This window comes from Lolium rigidum, chromosome 7 (assembly GCF_022539505.1).
Source record: "Lolium rigidum isolate FL_2022 chromosome 7, APGP_CSIRO_Lrig_0.1, whole genome shotgun sequence".
Classification (NCBI taxonomy): Eukaryota; Viridiplantae; Streptophyta; class Magnoliopsida; order Poales; family Poaceae; genus Lolium; species Lolium rigidum.
Window position 1 is genome coordinate 163,791,306 of NC_061514.1, and position 13,733 is coordinate 163,805,038.

The following is a 13,733-nucleotide window of genomic DNA, read 5'->3' on the forward strand; positions in this document are numbered from 1 at the left end:
TCATAGATAACAGTAGCATAATTATTCTCACAAGTTTTACTCATAGGGAATATTTCAAGAGAATCCACATGAACATAACATTCATCCTCCTTTGGTAAACATGGAGGACAATCAAATAGTGTAAGAGATAAAGAGTTACTCTCATTAGAAGGTTGGCATGGGTAGCTAATCCATTCTTCCTCCTTTTGTTCATCACTCTCCTCCTCTTTTTCATCCAATGAGCTTTCAGGTTCATCAATTTCTTCTTTCACAAGTTCCTGCAAATTGTGAGTGCATTCTTGTGCATGAATGAGTCTCTCTTTATAATCAATGATATAAGAATTATTGATGTAATGTTCTATGCAAAAATCAAGGATAGAAGAGACATAATCTTTAAGGTCCTTACAAGCAACACAGGTTTCATAATTTTTAGATATGAAGGATTCTATTTCAGAAGCTCCCATAAATAAAACAATTTGTTCTACTTCTTTGAACCCAAGATGAATATAGTTATTCCAATGATAGTTCACAATTAAAACTTATTTACTAAAGCCACATTGGAATTTAGGATGTTTAGTATCCTGTTCAGAGCAACAATTTATATCATGGCGTTTAAGCAAGATTTTAGCAATTGTATTCAATTTTCTAACAGGGGACTCATGACTTTACCCTTTCTTGATTCTCTAGAATTCATATATAATTCTATAAGCTCCATACAGGTTGTGGGTTCTTCCATAACAACAGTTTTTAATTTTTCGGTTTTTTAAATTTTTATGGATTTTCGGGTATATAGGAAAAATAAAACAAGACAAAAACAAACTAGACAAAAGTAAACTAAGCAAAATAATACTAGACAGAAATAAACTAAACACAAATAAACTAGACAAAAGTAAACTAAGCAAAACAAAATAAAATAAAAACAGAGAGAGGTAGAGTGTACTCCCCAGGTGAACTTATGAGTAGAGCTATGCCTCCCCGGCAACAGACGCTGTAAAATAGTCTTGATAACCCACAAGTATAGGGGATCGCAACAGTCTTCGAGGGAAGTAAAACCCAAATTTATTGATTCGACACAAGGGGAGACAAAGAATACTTATAAGGCTTAACAACTGAGTTGTCAATTAAGCTGCACCTGGAAAAGCACTAGTAACAGGGGTGATGTGAAAGCAGCAGTAATATGAGAGCAATATTAACAGTAACACAGCAGTAGTAGCAGTAACACAGAGGCAATGACACCAGAAAATAATTGATACTACTTCTAATGGCATATAGAACCGAGTGAGTATTTGATGATGAAAGATGGACCGGGGTTCCCAGCTATCTACACTAGTGGTAACTCTCCAATAACAAGTGACGTGTTGGGTGAATAAATTACAGTTGGGCAATTGATAGGATTGAAATAGCATTAAGACAGAACATCAAGTTTACTAATCATGTAGGCATGTTTTCCATATATAGTCATACGTGAGAAACTTGCATAACATCTTTTGTCCTATCAGCCGGTGGCAGCCGGGTGATGCGCGTGATATACACACGTCCGTTGGGAACCCCAAGAGGAAGGTGTGATGCGCACAGCAGCAAGTTTTCCCTCAGTAAGAAACCAAGGTTATCGAACCAGTAGGAGTCAAGAAACACGTGAAGGTTGTTGGTGGCGGAGTGTAGTGCGGCGCAACACCAGGGATTCCGGCGCCAACGTGGAACCTGCACAACACAATCAAAGTACTTTGCCCCAACGTAACAGTGAAGTTGTCAATCTCACCGGCTTGCTGTAAACAAAGGATTAGATGTATTGTGTGGAAGATGATTGTTTGCGAAGAACAGTAAAGAACAAGTATTGCAGTAGATTGTATTTCAGATGTAAAGAATGGACCGGGGTCCACAGTTCACTACTGGTGTCTCTCCCATAAGATAAATAGCATCTTGGGTGAACAAATTAGAGTTGGGAAATTGACAAATAAAGAAGGCATAACAATGCACATACATATATCATGATGAGTACTATGAGATTTAATCAGAGCATTACGACAAAGTACATAGACCGCTATCCAGCATGCATCTATGCCTAAAAAGTCCACTTTCAGGTTATCATCCGAACCCTTCCAGTATTAAGTTGCAAACAACAGACAATTGCATTAAGTATGGTGCATAATGTAATCAACACAAATATCCTTAGACAAAGCATCGATGCTTTATCCCTAGTGGCAAGAGCACATCCACAACCTTAGAACTTTCTGTCATCGTCCTGCATTCAATGGAGGCATGAACCCACTATCGAGCATAAATACTCCCTCTTGGAGTCAAAAGTATCAACTTGGCCAGAGCCTCTACTAACAACGAGAGCATGCAAGAACATAAACAACATATATGATAGATTGATAATCAACTTGACATAGTATTCAATATTCATCGGATCCCAACAAACACAACATGTAGCATTACAAATAGATGATCTTGATCATGATAGGCAGCTCACAAGATCTAACATGATAGCACAATGAGGAGAAGACAAGCATCTAGCTACTGCTATGGACCCATAGTCCAGGGGTGAACTACTCACACATCGATCCGGAGGCGATCATGGCGATGAAGAGCCCTCCGGAGATGATTCCCCTCTCCGGCAGGGTGCCGGAGGCGATCTCCTGAATCCCCCGAGATGGGATTGGCGGCGGCGGCATCTCTGGAAGGTTTTCCGTATCGTGGCTCTCGGTACTGGGTATTCGCGGCGAAGGCTTTAAGTAGGCGGAAGGGCGGAGTCTGAGGAGTCACGGGGGCCCCACACGCTAGGGCCGCGCGGGCCCCTCTAGGCCGCGCCGCCCTAGTGTGGCGGCGCCCCGTTGCCCCACTTCGTATCTCCCTCGGTCTTCTGGAAGCTTCGTGGAAAAATAAGCCCCTGGGCGTTGATTTCGTCCAATTCCGAGAATATTTCCTTACTAGGATTTCTGAAACCAAAAACAGCAGAAAACAAAGAACTGGTTCTTCGGCATCTCGTCAATAGGTTAGTGCCAGAAAATGCATAATAATGACATATAATGTGTATAAAACATGTCAGTATCATCATAAAAGTAGCATGGAACATAAGAAATTATAGATACGTTTGAGACGTATCAAGCATCCCCAAGCTTAGTTCCTACTCGCCCTCGAGTAGGTAAATGATAACAAGGATAATTTCTGAAGTGACATGCTATCATAATCTTGATCAATACTATTGTAAAGCATATGAGATGAATGCAGCGATTCGAAGCAATGGTGAAGATAACGAGTAAACAAATGAATCATATAGAAAAGACTTCATGAATAATACTTTCAAGACAAGCATCAATAAGACTTGCATAAGATTTACTCATAAAGCAATAAATTCTTAGTAGAAAGCTTTGAAGCAACACAAAGGAAGATATAAGTTTCAGCGGTTGCTTTCAACTTCAACATATTTATCTCATGGATAATTGTCAACACAAAGTAATATAACAAGTGCAATAGGTAAACATGTAAGAATCAAATGCACACAGTTGATACAAGTGTTTGCTTCTGAGATAGAAAGAATAGGTAAACTAACTCAACAATAAAGTAGAAGAATGGCCCTTCGCAGAGGGAAGCATGGATTACTATATTTGTGCTAGAGCTTTTCATTTTGAAAACATAGAAACAATTTTGTCAATGGTAGTAACAAAGCATATGTGTTATGTATAAGACATCTTATAAGTTGCAAGCCTCATGCATAGATTACCAATAGTGCTCGCACCTTGTCCTAATTAGCTTGGATTAACATGGATTATCATTGCATAGCATATGTTTCAACCAAGTGTCACAAAGGGGTACCTCTATGCCGCCTGTACAAAGGTCTAAGGAGAAAGCTCGCATTGGATTTCTCGCTTTTGATTATTCTCAACTTAGACATCCATACCGGGACAACATAGACAACGAGATAATGGACTCCTCTTTAATGCATAAGCATTCAACAACAGATAAAATTCTCATAAGAGATTGAGGATTAATTGTCCAAACTGAAATTTCCACCATGAATCATGGCTTTAGTTAGCGGCCCAATGTTCTTCTCTAACAATATGCATACTCAAACCATTTGATCATGAAAATCGCCCTTACTTCAGACAAGACGAACATGCATAGCAACTCACATGATATTCAACAAAGGTGTAAAAGTTGATGGCGTCCCCAGAAACATGGTTACCGCTCAACAAGCAACTTCTTAAGAAATAAGACACATAAGTACATATTCTTCACCACAATAGTTTTTAAGGCTACTTTTCCCATGAGCTATATATTGCAAAGACAAAGGATAGAATTTTAAAGGTAGCACTCAAGTAATGTGCTTTGGAATGGCAGAGAAATACCATGTAGTAGGTAGGTATGGTGGACACAAATGGCAGAGTATTTGGCTCAAGGATTTGGATGCACGAGAAGAATTTCTCTCAATACAAGGCTAGGCTAGTGATGTCGTGTATTTCACACGTTCGTTGGGCAACCCCAAGAGGAAGGTATGATGAGCACAGCAGCAAGTTTTCCCTCAGAAAGAAACCAAGGTTTATCGAACCAGGAGGAGCCAAGAAGCACGTTGAAGGTTGATGGCGGCGAGATGTAGTGCGGCGCAACACCGGGGATTCCGGCGCCAACATGGAACCCGCACAACACAACCAAAGTACTTTGCCCCAACGAAACAGATGAGGTTGTCAATCTCACCGGCTTGCTGTAACAAAGGATTAACCGTATTGTGTGGAAGATGATTGTTTGCAGAGAAAACAAGTAAAAACAAGTATTGCAAGAGATTGTATTTCAAGAAAGAGAATTGGACCGGGGTCCACAGTTCACTAGAGGTGTCTCTCCCATAAGACGAACGAGCATGTTGGGTGAACAAATTACAGTTGGGCAATTGACAAATAAAGAGAGCATGACAATGCACATACATATCATGATGAGTATAGTGAGATTTAATTGGGCATTACGACAAAGTACATAGACTGCCATCCAACCGCATCTATGCCTAAAAGTCCACCTTCAGGTTATCATCCGAACCCCCTCCAGTATTAAGTTGCAAAGCAACAGACAATTGCATTAAGTATGGTGCGTAATGTAACTAGTGACTACATCCTTGAACATAGCACTAATGTTTTATCCCTAGTGGCAACAGCACAACACAACCTTAGAACTTTACGTCACTCGTCCCGTGTGTCAATGCAGGCATGAACCCACTATCGAGCATAAGTACTCCCTCTTGGAGTTACAAGCATCTACTTGGCCAGAGCATCTACTAGTAACGGAGAGCATGCAAGATCATAAACAACACATAAGCATAACTTTGATAATCAACATAACAAGTATTCTCTATTCATCAGATCCCAACAAACGCAACATATAGAATTACAGATAGATGATCTTGATCATGATAGGCAGCTCACAAGATCCGACAATGATAGCACAATGGGGAGAAGACAACCATCTAGCTACTGCTATGGACCCATAGTCCAGTGGTAGACTACTCACACATCACACCGGAGGCGACCATGGCGGCGTAGAGTCCTCCGGGGGATGATTCCCCTCTCCGGCAGGGTGCCGGAGGCAATCTCCTGGATCCCCCGAGATGGGATCGGCGGCGACGGCGTCTCTGGAAGGTTTTCCGTATCGTGGCTCTCGGTACTGGGGGTTTCGTCATGGAGGCTTTAAGTAGGCGGAAGGGTAGGTCGAGAGGCGGCACAGGGGGCCCAAACCACAGGCCGGCGCGGCCAGGGGTGGGGCCGCGCCGCCCTAGGGTTTGGCCACCCTGTGGCCCCTCTTCGTCTCGTCTTCGGTCTTCTGGAAGCTTCGTGGAAAAATAGGCCTCTGGGCTTTTATTTCGTCCAATTCCGAGAATATTTCTTTACTAGGATTTCTGAAACCAAAAACAGCAGAAAACAAAGAATCGGCACTTCTGGCATCTTGTTAATAGGTTAGTTCCAGAAAATGCACGAATATGACATAAAGTGTGCATAAAACATGTAGATAACATCAATAATGTGGCATGGAACACAAGAAATTATCGATACGTTGGAGACGTATCAGCATCCCCAAGCTTAGTTCTGCTCGTCCCGAGCAGGTAAAACGATAACAAAGATAATTTCCGGAGTGACATGCCATCATAATCTTGATCATACTATTTGTAAAGCATATGTAGTGAATGCAGCGATCAAAACAATGTGTATGACATGAGTAAACAAGTGAATCATAAAGCAAAGACTTTTCATGAATAGCACTTCAAGACAAGCATCAATAAGTCTTGCATAAGAGTTAACTCATAAAGCAATAATTCAAAGTAAAGGTATTGAAGCAACACAAAAGAAGATTAAGTTTCAGCGGTTGCTTTCAACTTGTAACATGTATATCTCATGGATATTGTCAACATAGAGTAATATAATAAGTGCAATAAGCAAGTATGTAGGAATCAATGCACAGTTCACACAAGTGTTTGCTTCTTGAGGTGGAGAGAAATAGGTGAACTGACTCAACATTGAAAGTAAAAGAATGGTCCTCATAGAGGAAAGCATCGATTGCTATATTTGTGCTAGAGCTTTGATTTTGAAAACATGAAACAATTTTTCAACGGTAGTAATAAAGCATATGAGTTATGTAAATTATATCTTACAAGTTGCAAGCCTCATGCATAGTATACTAATAGTGCCCGCACCTTGTCCTACTTAGCTTGGACTACCGGGTCATCACAATGCACATGTTTTAACCAAGTGTCACAATGGGGTACCTCTATGCCGCCTGTACAAAGGTCTAAGGAGAAAGCTCGCATTGGATTTCTCGCTATTGATTATTCTTCAACTTAGACATCCATACCGGGACAACATAGACAACAGATAATGGACTCCTCTTTTATGCATAAGCATGTAACAACAATTAATAATTTTCTCATTTGAGATTGAGGATATATGTCCAAAACTGAAACTTCCACCATGGATCATGGCTTTAGTTAGCGGCCCAATGTTCTTCTCTAACAATATGCATGCTTAACCATAAGGTGGTAGATCGCTCTTACTTCAGACAAGACGAACATGCATAGCAACTCACATGATATTCAACAATGAGTTGATGGCGTTCCCCAGTAAACATGGTTATCGCACAACAAGCAACTTAATAAGAGATAAAGTGCATAATTACATATTCAATACCACAATAGTTTTTAAGCTATTTGTCCCATGAGCTATATATTGCAAAGGTGAATGATGGAATTTTAAAGGTAGCACTCAAGCAATTTACTTTGGAATGGCGGGAAAATACCATGTAGTATAGGTAGGTATGGTGGACACAAATGGCATAGTGGTTGGCTCAAGTATTTTGGATGCATGAGAAGTATTCCCTCTCGATACAAGGTTTAGGCTAGCAAGGTTATTTGAAACAAACACAAGGATGAACGGTACAGCAAAACTCACATAAAAGACATATTGAAAACATTATAAGACTCTACACCGTCTTCCTTGTTGTTCAAACTCAAAACTAGAAATTATCTAGACCTTAGAGAAACCAAATATGCAAACCAAATTTTAGCATGCTCTATGTATTTCTTCATTAATGGGTGCAAAGCATATGATGCAAGAGCTTAAACATGAGCACAACAATTTCCAAGTATCACATTACCCAAGACATTTTTAGCAATTACTACATGTATCATTTTCCAATTCCAACCATATAACAATTTAACGAAGGAGAAACTTCGCCATGAATACTATGAGTAGAAACCAAGGACATATTTGTCCATATGCTACAGCGGAGCGTGTATCTCTCCCATAAAGTGAATGCTAGGATCCATTTTATTCAAACAAAACAAAAACAAAAACAAAACGACGCTCCAAGAAAAAGCACATAAGATGTGGCCGAATAAAAATGTAGTTTCAGGGGAGGAACTCGATAATTTGTCGATGAAGAAGGGGATGCCTTGGGCATCCCCAAACTTAGACGCTTGAGTCTTCTTGATATATGCAGGGGTGAACCACGGGTGCATCCCCAAGCTTAGAGCTTTCACTCTCCTTGATCATGTTGCATCATACTCCTCTCTTGATCCTTGAAAACTTCCTCCACACCAAACTCGAAACAACTCATTAGAGGGTTAGTGCACAATATAAATTGACATATTCAGAGGTGACACAATCATTCTTAACACTTCTGGACATTGCATAATGCTACTGGACATTAGTGGATCAAAGAAATTCATCCAACATAGCGAAAGAGGCAATGCGAAATAAAAGGCAGAATCTGTCAAAACAGAACAGTTCGTATTGACGAATTTTAAAATGGCACCAGACTTGCTCAAACGAAAATGCTCAAATTGAATGAAAGTTGCGTACATATCTGGGGATCATGCTCGTAAATTGGCGTAATTTTCTGAGCTACCTACAGGGAGATAGACCCAGATTCGTGACAGCAAAGAAATCTGGAACTGCGCAGTAATCCAAATCTAGTACTTACTTTTCTATCAACGGCTTAACTTGGCACAACAAAACTCAAAACTAAGATAAGGAGAGGTTGCTACAGTAGTAAACAACTTCCAAGACACAAAATAAAAACAAAGTACTGTAGGTAAAAACATGGGTTGTCTCCCATAAGCGCTTTTCTTTAACGCCTTTCAGCTAGGCGCAGAAAGTGTGTATCAAGTAACATCGAGAGATGAAGCATCAACATCATAATTTGTTCTAATAATAGAATCATAAGGTACCTTCATTCTCTTTCTAGGGAAGTGTTCCATACCTTTCTTGAGAGGAAATTGATATTTTATATTACCTTCCCTCATATCAATAATAGCACCAACTGTTCGAAGAAAAGGTCTTCCCAATATAATTGGACAAGATGCATTGCATTCAATATCCAAGATAACAAAATCAACGGGGACAAGGTTATTGTTAACGGTGATGCGAACATTATCAACTTTACCCAAAGGTTTCTTTGTAGAATGATCAGCAAGATTAACATCCAAATAACAATTTTTCAGCGGTGGCAAGTCAAGCATATTATAAATTTTCTTAGGCATAACGTAAATACTTGCACCAAGATCACATAAAGCATTACAATCAAAATCTTTAACCTTCATCTTAATGATGGGCTCCCAACCATCTTCTAGCTTTTTAGGAATAGAGGCTTCGCGCTCTAGTTTCTCTTCTCTAGCTTTTATGAGAGCATTTGTAATATGATGCGTGAAAGCCAAATTTATAGCACTAGCATTAGGACTTTTAGCAAGTTTTTGCAAGAACTTTATAACTTCAGAGATGTGGCAATCATCAAAATTCAAACCATTATAATCTAAAGCAATAGGATCATCATCCCCAATGTTGGAAAAAATTTCAGCGAGCTTTATCACAAGCGGTTTCAGCGAGTTTTAGCAGTTTCAGGCAGCTTTTCGCGCTTTGCATTGGAAGTGGAAACATTGCTAACACCAATTCTTTTATTAGTATGAGTAGGAGGTGCAGCAACATGTGTAGCATTAGCATTACTAGTGGTGGTAATAGTCCAAACTTTAGCTATATTCTTCTCTTTAGCTAGTTTTTCATTTTCTTCTCTATCCCACCTAGCACGCAGTTCAGCCATTAATCTTATATTCTCATTAATTCTAACTTGAATGACATTTGCTGTAGTAACAATTTTATTTTCAATATCCCTATTAGGCATAACTTTTGATTTCAAAAGATCAACATCAGAAGCAAGACTATCAACTCTAGAAACAAGAATATCAATTTTATGGAGTTTTTCCTCAACAGATTTGTTAAAGGCAGTTTGTGTACTAATAAATTCTTTAAGCATAGCTTCAAGTCCAGGGGGTGAATTCCTATTATTGTTGTAATAATTTCCATAAGAATTACCATAGCCGTTGCCATTATTATAAGGATATGGCCTATAGTTGTTACTAGAATTGTTCCGGTAAGCATTGTTGTTGAAATTATTATTTTTAATGAAGTTCACATCAACATGTTCTTCTTGTGCAACCAATGAAGCTAACGGAACATTATTAGGATCAATATTAGTCCTATCATTCACAAGCATAGACATAATAGCATCAACCTTATCATTCAAGGAAGAGGATTCTTCAACAGAATTTACCTTCTTACCTTGTGGAGCTCTTTCCGTGTGCCATTCAGAGTAGTTGATCATCATATTATCAAGAAGCTTTGTTGCTTCACCAAGAGTGATGGACATAAAGGTACCTCCGGCAGCTGAATCCAATAAATTCCGCGAAGAAAAATTTAGTCCTGCATAGAAGGTTTGGATGATCATCCAAGTAGTCGATCCATGGGTTGGGCAATTTTTAACTAGAGATTTCATTCTTTCCCAAGCTTGAGCAACATGTTCAGTATCTAATTGTTTAAAATTCATTATGCTACTCCTCAAAGATATAATTTTAGCGAGGGGATAATATCTACCAATAAAAGCATCCTTGCATTTAGTCCAGGAATCAATACTATTCTTAGGCGAGAGATAGCAACCAATCTTTAGCTCTTCCTCTTAATGAGAAAGGGAACAATTTTAGTTTAATAATATCACCATCTACATCTTTATATTTTTGCATTTCACATAGTTCAACAAAATTATTAAGATGGGCAGCAACATCATCAGAACTAATTCCGGAAAATTGATCTTTCATAACAAGATTCGAGTAAAGCGGGTTTAATTTCAAAGAATTCTCGCTGTAGTAGCAGGTGGAGCAATAGGTGTGCATAAGAAATCATTATTATTTGTGGTTGTGAAGTCACACAACTTAGTATTTTCAGGGGTAGCCATTTTAGCAATAGTAAATAAAGCAAACTAGATAAAGTAAATGCAAGTAAACTAATTTTTTTGTGTTTTCGATATAGCAAACAAGATAGCAAATAAAGTAAAACTAGCAACTAATTTTTTTGTATTTTGATTTAGTGCAGCAAACAAAGTAGTAAATAAAACTAAGCAAGACAAAAACAAAGTAAAGAGATTGAGAAGTGGAGACTCCCCTTGCAGCGTGTCTTGATCTCCCGGCAACGGCGCCGGAAAATATGCTTGATGGCGTGTATTTCACACGTTCGTTGGGCAACCCCAAGAGGAAGGTATGATGAGCACAGCAGCAAGTTTTCCCTCGGAAAGAAACCAAGGTTTATCGAACCAGGAGGAGCCAAGAAGCACGTTGAAGGTTGATGGCGGCGAGATGTAGTGCGGCGCAACACCAGGGATTCCGGCGCCAACGTGGAACCTGCACAACACAACCAAAGTACTTTGCCCCAACGAAACAGTGAGGTTGTCAATCCCACCGGCTTGCTGTAACAAAGGATTAACCGTATTGTGTGGAAGATGATTGTTTGCAGAGAAAACAGTAAAAACAAGTATTGCAGTAGATTGTATTTCAGTAAAGAGAATTGGACCGGGGTCCATAGTTCACTAGAGGTGTCTCTCCCATAAGACGAACAGCATGTTGGGTGAACAAATTACAGTTGGGCAATTGACAAATAAAGAGAGCATGACAATGCACATACATATCATGATGAGTATAGTGAGATTTAATTGGGCATTACGACAAAGTACATAGACCGCCATCCAACCGCATCTATGCCTAAAAAGTCCACCTTCGAGGTTATCATCCGAATCCCCTCCGGTATTAAGTTGCAAAGCAACGGACAATTGCATTAAGTATGGTGCGTAATGTAACTAGTGACTACATCCTTGAACATAGCACTAATGTTTTATCCCTAGTGGCAACGAGCACAACACAACCTTAGAACTTTCTCGTCATCTGTCCCGGTGTCAATGCGGGCATGAACCCACTATCGAGCATAAGTACTCCCTCTTGGAGTTACAAGCATCTACTTGGCCAGAGCATCTACTAGTAACGGAGAGCATGCAAGATCATAAACAACACATAAGCATAACTTTGATAATCAACATAACAAGTATTCTCTATTCATCGAGATCCCAACAAACGCAACATATAGAATTACGGATAGATGATCTTGATCATGATAGGCAGCTCACAAGATCCGACAATGATAGCACAATGGGGAGAAGACAACCATCTAGCTACCGCTATGGACCCATAGTCCAGGGGTAGACTACTCACACATCACACCGGAGGCGACCATGGCGGCGTAGAGTCCTCCGGGGATGATTCCCCTCTCCGGAAGGGTGCCGGAGGCGATCTCCTGGATCCCCCGAGATGGGATCGGCGGCGACGGCGTCTCCGGAAGGTTTTCCGTATCGTGGCTCTCGGCATCGGGGGTTTCGTCACGGAGGCTTTAAGTAGGCGGAAGGGTAGGTCGAGAGGCGGCACGAGGGGCCCAAACCACGGGCCGGCGCGGCCGGGGTGGGGCCGCGCCGCCCTAGGGTTTGGCCACCCCGTGGCCCCTCTTCGTCTCGTCTTCGGTCTTCCGGAAGCTTCGTGTAAAAATAGGCCTCCGGGCTTTTATTTCGTCCAATTCCGAGAATATTTCTTTACTAGGATTTCGAAACCAAAAACAGCAGAAAACAGACAACGGCACTTCGGCATCTTGTTAATAGGTTAGTTCCGGAAAATGCATAAATATGACATAAAGTATGCATAAAACATGTAGATAACATCAATAATGTGGCATGGAACACAAGAAATTATCGATATGTTGGAGACGTATCAGCTAGCAAGGTTGTTTGAAGCAAACTCAAGTATAAAAGGTGCAGCAAAGCTCACATATGAACATATTGTAAGTATTATAAGACTTTACATTGTCTCCTTGTTGTTCAAACACCTTAACCAGAAAATATCTAGACTCTAGAGAAACTGATCATGCAAACCAAATTTTAACAAGCTCTATGTAGTTATTCATTAATGGATGCAAAGTACATGATGCAAGAGCTTAAACATGATCTATATGAGCACAAAAATTGCCAAGTATCACATTATTCAAGACATTATACCATTTACCACATGCGGCATTTTCTCGTTTCCAACCATATAACAATGAACGAAGTAGTTCAACCTTCACAATGAACATTAAAGATAAAGCTAAGAACATATGTGTTCATACGGAACAGACGGAGCGTGTCTCTCTCCCAAACAAAGAATGCTAGGATCCGATTTTATTCAAACAAAAACAAACAGACGCTCCAAGTAAAGCACATAAGATGTGACGGAATAAAAAGATAGTTTCACTAGAGGTGACCTGATAAGTTGTCGATGAAGAAGGGATGCCTTGGGCATCCCCAAGCTTAGACGCTTGGGTCTTCTTAAAATATGCGGGGATGAACCACGGGGCATCCCCAAGCTTAGACCTTTCACTCTTCTTGATCATATTGTATCATCCTCCTCTCTTGACCCTTGAAAACTTCCTCCACAACAAACTCAAAACAATCTCATTAGAGGGTTAGTGCATAATCGAAAATTCATATATTCACAGGTGACATAATCATTCTTAACACTTCTGGACATTGCACAAAGCTATCGAAAGTTAATGGAACAAAGAAATCCATCAAACATAGCAAAACAGGCAATGCGAAATAAAAGGCAGAATCTGTCAAAACAGAACAGTCCGTAAAGACGAATTTTTTAGAGGCACCAGACTTGCTCAGATGAAAATTCTCAAATTGAATGAAAGTTGCATACATATCTGAGGATCACGCACGTAAATTGGCAGATTTTTCTGAGTTACCTACAGACGGGGTGGCTCAATTTCGTGACAGCAAGAAATCTGTTTTTGCGCAGTAATCCAAATCTAGTATTGACTTTACTATGAAAGACTTTACTTGGCACAACAATGCAATAAAATAAAGATAAAGAGAGG